Source organism: Sapajus apella, unplaced genomic scaffold, assembly GCF_009761245.1.
Source record: "Sapajus apella isolate SASKATOON/1434 unplaced genomic scaffold, GSC_monkey_1.0 scaffold6, whole genome shotgun sequence".
NCBI classification, from domain to species: domain Eukaryota; kingdom Metazoa; phylum Chordata; class Mammalia; order Primates; family Cebidae; genus Sapajus; species Sapajus apella.
The window spans coordinates 55,923,307-55,935,564 of NW_022436946.1; the positions used below are offsets into that span (position 1 = coordinate 55,923,307).

Below are 12,258 nucleotides of genomic sequence, written 5' to 3' on the forward strand. Positions count from 1 at the left end.
TAGATAAAAAGAGGTAAATTTAATAAAAATTTGAAGAAAATATAGCTTAAGTCTATTTTGAAGAAAAACATCATTTTTGGTGATATTTCTATTAATTAATTTTTTTGTGTTTCATTTTCTCCAGATGTTTTTGAGACCTGGAGAAAAGCGAAAGTAGAACTGATCAAAAACCTCTATTCATATAGAATTAAAAGGATATGAAAAGTTTAGATAAAGGAGCATAAATAAAAATCTTCTATTGGGAAACATTTCAGAAGTTTTTTTCAGAAAAAAAAATGCCAGTCTTTAATTTTTACTGCTTTGATATTTGTTTTAGTTTCTTTGAGTATTTGTAGAATTCAGGCTACATGTTTAGGCGAAATTGGCAGAGCATGGCTATCTATCCTGTGATACAAAAAGCATATTTCTGGGCCTGAAATACCTATCAAACTCAGTTATAGCTGCTGCCATATCTGTGCCAGAAGGTAAAGCCCTTAACTGTACAATTAGAGAAAAAAAAGAATAAAATAAAATTCTCAAGAGTTAACTAGCAGTGAGAGAGGTAACACATTGACTTAAATTCTGTGAGAAAAATGGGGACTTTCTTGACATTTTTTCTTACAACTGCTGATGCTGATACAAGTAATCAAGTATTTAAGCAATGGAGAATGGAAGACAAATAGTTAAATGATCCTTGCTATGATTTACTGGGTACCTGTAATATTGTCTTATAGCTTCATAACAATCTCTAAATTAGATGTTATAATTATTCTCAACCACATTCTGTAGATAAGGGAATCATGACACAGAAAGTGTATTTGTTTAAAGTTTCATGGCAAGTAAATTATAAACCTGGAACTTTAACTGAGATTGACTTACTCACGACTCTGGAATCTGAACTGCTGCTCTCTATTGTCTCCTGCATATAACATGCAATTTTGCCTTGACCTAGACCCCCTGTTAAAAACTGTGACTTTTAATATTCTGTGTAATTCATTGCGTAGAGGTGTCAGAATGAATTTAGATCACCTATAAATACCTCCTGGTGATTACCTGAATCATTATATTTTATCTTTGTAATTTTAAGGAATATTTGAATTATACTAGTTGAGAAAGAAAGAGACATAGGGTGTCAGTTCCCTGGGTTTTGAGTAGATAATGGCAAAGTTTCTCCTATAATTCAGGGCTTTCTGACAGCTAAGTCAATATTGAAAACTGTTAGGGTTAACATTCCTTTGCCTGTTATGCTCAACAGGGCATTATGTAGTGAATGATTCTCTTTCATACTCCAAGATATTCTGACATCAGACAGATTCAATTTTAGCCATAATTTCATTAAGATGAATCTGCTGGAAAGATAACCATGGACTGGACTGCATAGTATTATGAGTGAAGTGCTAATTCCGTTTTTCCTTTGTTCATATACCTTGGTCTTGTATTTCATTTAATGTAGCATAAGTCCCCTCGGCATTAGTAATGAGCACTTTCGACAACCATATTGCTTCCATTTTCCACACTATGCTGTGTCCTGTGTCTTCTAGAAGTCTCATCTCCCTGAGGTTACTGATATAAACAGTCGCTTGCTAATGAAGATCCTTCTTAGTCTCTGATTTTCATGTGGCTTTCTGTGCATATTAAAGGTACCAGCCTGACAGATGAAACTGATCTCTGTCTAAGGAGTGGATAGAAGAGGGAGGAAACCCTCTATGTGGTAGCCTGCCAACATGGCTGCTACTTGTGAGGGAGGAGAGATGCTCCATCTAAAGGCTCTTTGCCAGTTGTATCTTGGCGAATGTCAACTGTGATTATGTGTCTGTTACTCCCAAGTTCCAGAACTAATACAGAAGGAATTAACTGGTAAAGAGCTTCCTTGGACTCCAGTCTAACTATCTTTATGTTCTCCTGCTTTACCAAAGCAACCTATTTTAGAAATACTACCAATTTCGCTGCAGGTTTGGCCACTGATGTTACACACCTGTCTCTTCAGAAAAATAGAAAATAGATACCTCCTAAGAGTGCAATGTCAAATCTAAGTGTTGACATTTTTTTTTTTTTTTGAGACAGAGTCTCACTGTCTCTGGAGCTGGATTCCTGTGGTACAGTCTCAGCTCACTGCAACCTCCACCTCCCATGTTCGAGCAATTCTTCTGCCTCAGCCTCCTGAGTAGCTGGAAATACCGGCATGTACCACCACACCTGTGTAATTTGTATTTTTGATAGAGATGGGGTTTCAGCATATTGGCTAGGCTGGTCTTGAACTCCTTACCTTGTGATCCACCTGCCTTGGCCTCCCAAAGTGCTGGAATTACAGGCATGAGCCATTGCTCCTGACCCTGAGTGCTGACTTTTAAATTGAAGAGATGAAAATAGAAACTAAACTATTTGTCATCCATGAGTACTTTATTTTGCCTCTTTTATAAATGAGAGGAAATTATTAAATACCAAAAAGCTTTGAGCTCAGCTTGTTTTTAAATAAAATAACAATGAAGAGCTTAATGAGTTGTGGTATCACTGTAGCCAAGTAGTGGTTGCAAAGTAATTTAGTCCTAAGATACGTAACATGATGCAATTCTATAGCTGAGGAATCTGAAGCATGGTATTGTAAACTCAATTTTTCTTCCTATTTTTTTAATTGTCTCTGCAAATGAAGTAGTACAACGAAATACAAAAGGATAATCTCAGAAAGATAGTAGTCCCTTTAGTAAGCAATCTCTTAAGATGTATTCTGTGGTCAACTAAACATGTGTGTCTGCAGGTGTGTGTCTCCTATACTTTTTACCCAGTAATTCCACCTATAGAAATGTATCCTTGATAGAAGTGCCTTCTGAAAATAAGTATATGTAAACAAAGGTTTTTACTGAAGTAATATTTATAAGTGTGGGGAAAAAGGAAACATTCTCAATATTCTTAAACAGGGAAATTGCTGTTAATATTCACTATAGAATAATTTTTCAGGCCATTATATTGCCATCTGATTATAGGTATGTACAATTTGTTAGAAAAGCAAATGGCATGGAATCAAATATATGATTCCCTTTTGATAATCATGAGAAAGACATGGAAAGAATCAATTCAAGGTATGAGAAAATCCTATGCAAGAAATGAAATAAAGAAGACTTTAGGGGAAAATATTTTAAAACATAAAACAGGCAAGCAAAGAGATACGTAGCCTCAGGTTTATAAAAAGGCCATCCGCATGCTTGTATTATAAAATTACTTAACTATCTCCTCCACTGCCTGCTACAATTTCTCAATTTCCCACTGTAAGAATAATTTCATAAATTTTGTGAGTTTATACATGCAAATTTATCTTTGACTAATGTCAATAAGAGCGATTTATTTTTATTACATTGATTTGCTATGTGAAGTAAATAAGACTGGGAATATCTTTGACATGAGATGTTCCTAGGAGGGAAATCTTAGCAGAATATATGGCTGCAGCAGATTCAAGCATCTCAAACTCATGTGAGAATACGCATAACAGTGTGAATACTCAATTTGCACATTTTTAGAGAAAAATTTTCCTAGCATGTGCCTCTATCTTCATATTAGCCTGTTTTATATCATGGATTACTCTACACTAATACTGTTAATGAAATGGAATTATCCTGGTTGGCTTAAGCTAATCAACAGGCTACCTCTGGAGTTGGGGAGGGACCAATGAAACAGATGGCTGTCTAATATCTGAACAATGGCTGAGTGCACAAGTAAGAAACAAGGCTATAATAAGAAGCAATGGCTATGGAGCAGGCAACCAACATTGTCCACTCAGCCTTCATTTTATCTACTCTACTAAAGCCAGTTTGCTTGAATTGCCAACTTTCCTGCTAAGAGGATTAATACACTAAATATACTTTATTTATATATCCCATGCATTCACCACTTGAATACAATGCAAATAAACCTTAGTTTATATAACACTCAACAATTTTGCTATATTCCTTTTCTTTGACTTATTGTGAAAAAATGCTATCCTCGGATATTTGGCAGATTTCTCACCAGTGTGTGTATACTGCAAAAATGCAGAAAAGTAAATGTGAAATGGTTTCAGTAGATTCTTTATGAGGTTATGAATGGCTGGGTGATTGATTCATCAGTGAATACAGTGGGAAAGTTGGCCTTTAGATGTTTTTAACCATAGAAATAATGCGATAAAAATCAGTTGCAAATCACATAGCTAAATTTCTGGTATTACATTAAAAGGTAATCATATCACACATAATAAAATAGTATCTTTTGTAAAGCAGATCATAATATTTTAAAAATATACAGTTACTGATTTTGAAATTAAAATGACGTTGCCAAAATTTACTTGCTCCAAATGACTTAAGTGAAAGACACATTACCAAAAAAAAAAAAAAAAAAAAAAAAAAAAAAAAAAAAAAGTGTTATGGCTATCTCAAGAAACTAATTAAGAGTTTGCTCCTGGCCAGGCATGGTGGCTCACGCCTGTAATCCCAGCACTTTGGGAGACCAAGGAGGGTGAATCACTTGAGGTCAGGAGTTCGAGGTCAGCCTGATCAATATGGTAAAATCCGTCTCTATTAAAAATACAAAATATTAGCTGGGCATGGTGGTGTGCACCTGTAATTCTAGCTACTCAGGAGGCTGAGGCAGGAGAATTGCTTGAACTCAGGAGGTGGAGGCTGCAGTGAGCTGAGATCGCTGCTACTGCACTCTAGCCTGGGTGATAGAGCGAGACTCCATCTCAAATATAATAATAATAAATACAAACAAAATTAAAAAATAAAAGAGTTTGCTCTTGTGGTGTATAGGGTCCAAAGCCACACACAGAGACCTAGAGAGCTAAAGTTGCACCTTGGTTCTAAAAGCACAAGTTTGATTCCTCAGCGATGGCGGCATCTGGGAGCGGTGTGGTCCAGAAAACCTGGGAACTGGCCAAAAACATGCATGAAGGTCAGAGTAACAATGAAATCCACAAATATGACAAGAAATAGCAGTAAGAAATACTGGCAGCAAAACCCTGGGTTAACAATCACCATTACTTTAAAGTACTGCAAATTCTCAGCATTGGCTCTACTGAAGATGGTGGCACATGCCAGATCGGGGGCAACTTGGAAGTTCTGGGTTGGATGCCAGGAAAGGTGGATGGTAAAACCACAATTATTATGGGCTGTTTTACTTTGCTTGTAGAAGGCACTGAAACCTGAGAAAATGCTCAGGCTGCTGCATATGAGTACACGGCCACATACATAGAAAATGCCAAACAGGTTGGCCGCTTTAAAAATGCAATAGGATGGTATTATAGACACCCTGGCCATGGCTGCTGGCTTTCTGGGATCATGTTAGTACTCAGCTTGCTCAATAAGCAGTCCAGGAACCATTTACAGCAGTGGTGATTGATCCAACAAGAACAGTATCTGCAGGGAAAGTGAATCTTGATGCCTTTAGGGCATACCTGAAGGGCTACAAACCTCCTAATAAAGGACATTCTGAGTACCAGACTATCCCGCTTAATAAAAGATTTTGGTGTACAATGTAAACAATGTTATGGCTTAGAAGTCTTGTATTTGCAATCCTCTTTGGGTGGCAAATTGCTTTAGCTTCTGTGGAATAAATATTGGGTGTATACACTGAATTTCATTGTTGGGTTTAGAAACACTTGATCGAAAATCAGAAGACAAACTTACCAAAGCCACCAGAGACAACAGTAAAACTGCCATAGAAGACATCCATGGATTGATGTCTCAGGTTATTAAGGATAAACTGATCAGAATAACATCTCTTAAAGAGTCCCTGAGAAGCCCTTTTGCCCAAAAGACAAAGGGAGAAAAATACCCAAATAATACTTTAAAACCAGCTACTCAAAATCTGATTAGAAGTATAAGGTGTTCTGACATGTCTTGAATATTAACATCCTGTAATAAAACTCTTTAAAATGAAAAAAAAAAAAGTGCTTTTTTTTTTTTGCACAGATTCATTGATCTACATTAGCTACCTTTTTACTTAGGTTATTTTTCCTCTAATTTCTCTATCTTTTTTGAAAGATGAGAGAAACAAGACTTTATTAACAACTATCTTTTGTCAAGGTTATATCGAGCACTTACATTACTGACCACACTTATTCTCATAATTTTACAGGACACTATAACTTCCAAGGAGGGTTTTTATATTAGTTCTGACTTCTACTTTTAAAATACTGGATAGCTAATGAGTTTTAATAACAAAACAAATACAAATTAAGCTTTAGATAAATGGATTTCATAGAAATCAAATACTTATCTGTGTAGAGCTTATATCATATTTGCTTTTGATATAAAATTTAAATCAATATTTATTGCATTTAGGTTTGGCTAATGTTTATTTTTAAAGCCAAATAATCAAAAATTAAAAACAGCTGACAAAACTCATTTTATTTAAATAAAATGTGGTGTCTATAAAATGGTTTTAAACCTCTTTCAGAAAATAGAATGTAAAATTATATTTTTATGTATAAATTTATAATAAAAATTTTATCTGAAACATTGAAATATTACTAAAAGTTCTATTCAAGTACTTGATTGATGATAGTCATGTAATTGTTGAAGTAAAATTGACAGTTGTACACCTCTGCTGATTTCTTTTCTACGAAAAGCTTGTCAGATTTTGGTGTTCTCTCTCTCTCTCTCTCTTTATTTACTGCTAATCTTGTAAATCGTAAACTTGAATATGGGCAGCTGGGAAGCCCCTAGTTTTCTAGAAAGTATCTAATTAGAGGGAAGCAAGGGTAGGATCACATCTCTTGAAATTCTTCTAAATGTTAAATCATAAGAATCTATACTAAATTGCCTCATAGATTAGTTATATTCTTTTCAGAAGTATAACCTTGCATTCAGTGTTTCCCAGTGTTTCTAACAAAAGTTCAACTGAAAGAAATAATGTTTATGCAAGATTGTTTGGAAAATATGCAGTGCATCTATTATTTTACATAAGAAAGGGTATACTCCTGAATTTAGCCAGGCCATCCAAAAGCATGATAGCCCTTTTGTAGGATGGCATTGTTCCAAGTGGGAGTTGGTAAGAAATATGGAACTAAAAAGAAGACAATATGACAAATTTCAGAAGTTATTTATACCAATTATTATAAGGGTGTGGTATTAATAGAAGAAAATATTTAATGCATGATATTATGCAGTGTCCTTTTAATGACTACCCTTGAAGAAATTTATCTCTCTTTCTATGAACAGGAATATCTGTGCTTCTGTAAGTACTTGATTTTGCTTTTGTTTAAAAACATTGATAATCTATTCATATAATCAACCAAACTGCATTTTGTTTAAAGTCGGTTCACAGCCAACTTTTAGCAATTGCGCTGGATAATGACATATATTTTATAAGGTTCTCTTTTTTAACTTTTTTTTTCTTGGATTAATGTTTTTATCATAATTTATTTTGCTTTGTCTTGCATACATTTTATGTTTCTTGTAATCTATTTTGGATCGATGCCTAAGATACATAGTTTGGGGCAGAGTGAGAGAGAGAAGAAGGAAGAGAAGAAGAGGAGGGAAGAGAAAAGAAAAGACAAAGGAAGAGAAGGGAGAATTAGAGAATTCTGTTTTGTGTTTCTCCTATTATGAGTAATAGACTCGTACAACAAAAGGGATAGTAGAAATAGAATTGGTGATTTCTCATTCAGTTTACAGTAACATATTTTTCCTGTGAAAATTTAAGAAATTTTTATAAACTTGTTAAATGATATTTAGATTAACTTTAAAGAAAGCTGTTGGATTGGATCAAAATAGATGAATTTCAAATCAAAACAAAAATTGGAAGTTTTCAGTAGTCAATAAATAAGTTTTTAATCTTAGCTTCTTTCGGTTTTTAACTTTTTTTTGTTTTGTGGAGACGTGGGCTGACTATGTGGCCCAGGCTGATCTTGAACTCCCACCTCAAGAGATCCTCTTGCCCTGGCCTCCCAAAGTGCTGGAATTACAAGTGTGAGTCACTGTACCCAGCTTCTCATAGGTTTTTAATAGGCAGTTTAATAGTTTATTTAACTATTAGCCCAGGCAGGCTAGTTTTCAGAATTAAAATTGGGTATTAATTATATTAATACTAAAAGTATGCACTAAAGCAAAATCTGGATTATTTCAGTCACAGAGTGTATTCTCTCATACTGTCCATGATTTTGGTTCTAAAGGAAACCGAATGAAGAAGTTTGCCTTTGAAATCTATTACCTTACTAGAAAATCTCTTAAAGTAGTTCTCAAGTGTATGACCTTTTAATGAGATATAATAAAACAGCAAGTTGATTACTGGTAATTGTTAGTGTGAACTTTACTGATAGTTAAATTTGTAAAAAGACAAATGATTTTGTTTGTGTGGGATCAAAAATGTATTTCAAGGAGTTTATTATGATAGTTTCTAAGATTGGAAAACCTTGGCCTGAATCCAAAACTGAAAAAAAATGGCTTCAATATTCAATGCTAAAGCGTTTATGAGAGAGAGGCAGTCATTCAGAAAACTGAGTTCAACATAGAACAAAATGAAAAGCACAGTCTCTCAGACCACTCCCTCCTTCCACCTTCTCAGATTGCAAATACAATATTTCCATTATCAGAAGATCCATTTTCAAGTCAGAGCTGCTGCTAAAACAGCCTAACTGGAGGGAGAAGAAATGGCAAAACAGTAAAAAGAAATGCTTTGTAAATCACCCTTCAAAAGCTGTCCTGGGAGGAATGTGATATACCTCAGCATCTTATGTGTTTAGCAAATAATTTCAGCTGTGCCTTCTAAATGTAGCTTTCCCTCCTTTACCTAATTACCAAAATATGTGCTGCAGTTTGCAGAACTTCGCCACTGTCATAACTTTTCTTGAAGTTCAGCCAACCAATGATAATAAAGCTGTCACGAGATTAAAGGGGGCTGCAAGTCATTGCTTCTGACATTTATATGTACCATGGGAAATGCAAACAAGTATGTGGAGTTATTAGTAATATTATGGGCTTTGAATCCTTAACATGGAGCGCTTAAGACATCTGCCTCGGCAAGGAAGGCGAGAATTGAGGTAAATCCAAATTGCGTCCTCCTTTTGTCTAGAACTGGAAGCCAGCCTCAAGAAAGCATGGGGAGTGGTTTATTCCATTTCCTTCCTGTGGCATTGGTATGAAGCATATGCCTCACATATACACCCTCAGAAGGGATCATTTTGGTCGTGGAGGGAAGAAAATTGTAAAACTTTACAAACAACCCTTGGGGCCTCTGTTGGGGCCCTTCTCTAGCCTGGCCTCATGTCATTAATTTTAGCACCAGCTCTGGGCTTGGAGCAAGACAAGGCAGTATAAAGGATGCAGGAAAACTCAGAGGTTTTATGAAGAAGTTTATTTGTTTTTTGTTTAGTGAAGGATACCAAATTAGGAACAAAAGTTTAGAGGAAAAAAATACTGTATTGTTTTAAAAACGGTAGGAAAATTCATGTTTTATCATTGAGTCCTATCTTTATTTTTCTTTCTTTCTTCTCTTTTTAAAAAATCTTATTCTCATCTCTTCTCTGTCTTCCCATTGGTTTTGAGGTGTATCAAAAAGAAGTTCAGTGTAGCTCTGAAACATTTGTCTTTTCCTTTCAATCATGCAAAACAGCAGTGCACTTCTTTGGTGATAGCAGATTCCCAAAAAACTAGGCTGATTCAGAGCTATACTTCCTCAAACACACAAAAAAAACTTTAATTTTTCAAAATCATCTTTTAAAATTGTTATTTTGATGCTGATTTTCAGCCATAAATTTGGCTTCTGGAGATGAGTCAGTGAATGCAGAAAATACTGGCTCATTGTAGTTGACATGTTGATAATTTGAAACCAGATCTTTTCCAGGAAAGTCTTGACTCTGAAAATACTGCACACAAGACTTTCTGATCGTTTATCTCTCTTCTACTCTAGGAAACTGCAGTTTGAGTGTGATTAGTGCAAAGATACTAAATTGCATAGGATAAGGTGCTAGAGGTGTTTAAGAGGAAATAGGATATGGGGGAAAGGGACTGGGAATTCTGAAGCATTTGGCATAGTTTTGATTCTGCTAATAACTATAATTATCACCAAATGAGCACCCACTATATGCCAGGCACTGCGTTAGGTGCTTTCCACAAACAGAATTCATTTAATTAGGACTTAGGTTTTCTACCTGCAATGATCTTATTTAAAGGAAGCAGGTTTTTTTTTTCTTCAAATGATTAAACATTGCTTAGAGTGAATTTTATTTTAAGTCTTAATTCAGGACTTAACATTTCAATCTAGGGAATTAAAGCAAACCTTAGTAATTGTTCATAATGTTTATTTTGTAACTACCTATTATGAAGATGAATTAACTAAAATGGACTGAGTCTACCAGTGATCAAGGAGAAAAGTGCTAATTTGCAAAAGCTCGTGAACTGGTTTCTTAGTTAATAAATTATTTCTTGTCAACTAAACATTGTATTGTGTCATCAACATAAATTAGTGATGGTCTATGTGTTTAAGTCTAGAAGAATCAGTGAGTCTAAAATAAATCAGACCAATGGAAATGTAGTATTTTTTTGCAATGTATTGAATGTACCACTTAAGATGGTCATGCTATTATCACTAGTTTAGTATTTAAGATTAAAATTTGCCTGTGGTCCAATAGCATTTGAAGGGAGGAGGATGAAATATGAAAAATAATTACTGGTATAGTATCATGAGTGGTGGCCCTGCTAAATAGCCTCCTGCAAGCACTCCCTTCTCTGATAAAATTTGTCTTTCTTTGTATTAAATGATTTCCTGTCCACACTGTACCCTTATGCATTTTTAATTATTCTACAATTTTTAAATCTGTAATAGTGTTTTTTGTATGAAGAAACTACTGTCAAACACAACATTTCAAAGATATTGAATTATAATTTTGTATTCAAATTTTGTTTTATTAAGTAGGAAGAATATGATTCAATAAGGGATATAAAGCAACTCAAAAGTACCAAATACTAATTTTTAAAAGTAATGACAGCTAGCCATGTTTTTGTGTTTATTTAAGTAACTTAACAGGGTTCTAAGATATTCAAAGAAACATTGAAATGTAAGATTTTAAATTTCTAGAGCAAAAACCTTCTAAGCATTTGCTCCACCAGGCATAACTTTCTCTGACATGCTTGATGTGCATTTTCACATGACCTTTTCAGGGTTAGGACTAAGACTAAGAAGTTTTACCAATAAGGGAGAAGAAAAGACTCAGGCAGAGGAGCAAAGCAGAAGTGTAAATAGTGAATGTGGTTTGGAATGAAGATATTTGAATCTGAATAGTGAGTTAATGATTCAATTAGTTTTTCACTTTGTTAAACTACATTAATCCTTCTTTATCAGGTCCCCATATTGAAGTCTTTTGAAAAGTAAAATGCAAAGGATCTTAAGAAGAACAATTCTAAGAGACAGAGCCTTTTAAAATCATTAATGCTTCCCAAATACATGCTGCTTATTGGCAATGATGTGGATGTAGCGGATATTGTTTTAGAGGTCTTAAGACTTGAATAGGGATAGTTCCAATGGCCATACAGTAGTTTTCAAGTGGTTCCTATCCGAAGTAGGCTTACAAGATGTGTACTCTATTTTTAAACCATGGAAAGAGTTATTTTAAGCTAAAAAACTGGGGAAGAGGGGATTTGAAAATAGCCGATTAAATATATAAGCAGAATATTTCAAATACAAAGTCTTACTAAATTGGAAAGGTAAAAATGACTACTGAGAATTTCTTTTTTTACATTCTGTTGAGCATTTAAATCTTCAGCATCCTCTAAATTTAAAATATAAACCCAGAGACTAAAAACTTTAAGCTTAGATTATGATTGCCATTTTTGTTGTCCTTGTAATCATCATCAAAATCATTTTATTAAACATTTAGGCATACCTGATGCAAATCTAACAAATTAAAGGTGGAAGTCCCTGTCCTGAATATTTACAATTTAACAGATGTTGAATTGTTCCACTAAACCTATAAAGGTCATAAAGAGAAATGGAAATTTGCTAAAGAAAATTACCCAAAGGATAGTGAAAATACAACCAAGGGGGCCTGATGATACCAGGTCAAATTGACAGAATTCATAAAGATTGTGAATTTTTACTAGAAATGGGTTTTATTTCAAACACAAATCAAAACTCTAACTCTGTTAACAAATATATGGTAATGGTCTGTTGGAATCTGCTTTGGTTGGTTACTTTTAAATTAGGCTTTAATTGTCTCTACATTTATGTGTAAGTGTGTGTGCTAGACAAACCTTTTTTTTTAGGAGTCTCACTCTGTCGCCCAGGCTGGAGTGCAGTGGCATGATCTCAGGTCAC

At 34.5% G+C, this 12,258-nt stretch overlaps 1 pseudogene; it reads left to right on the plus strand.

Moving 5' to 3' along the window:
• The first annotated feature begins 4,829 nt into the window (after positions 1–4,829).
• Positions 4,830–5,847, plus strand: LOC116549106 (annotated as a pseudogene).
• The last annotated feature ends 6,411 nt before the right edge of the window (positions 5,848–12,258 follow it).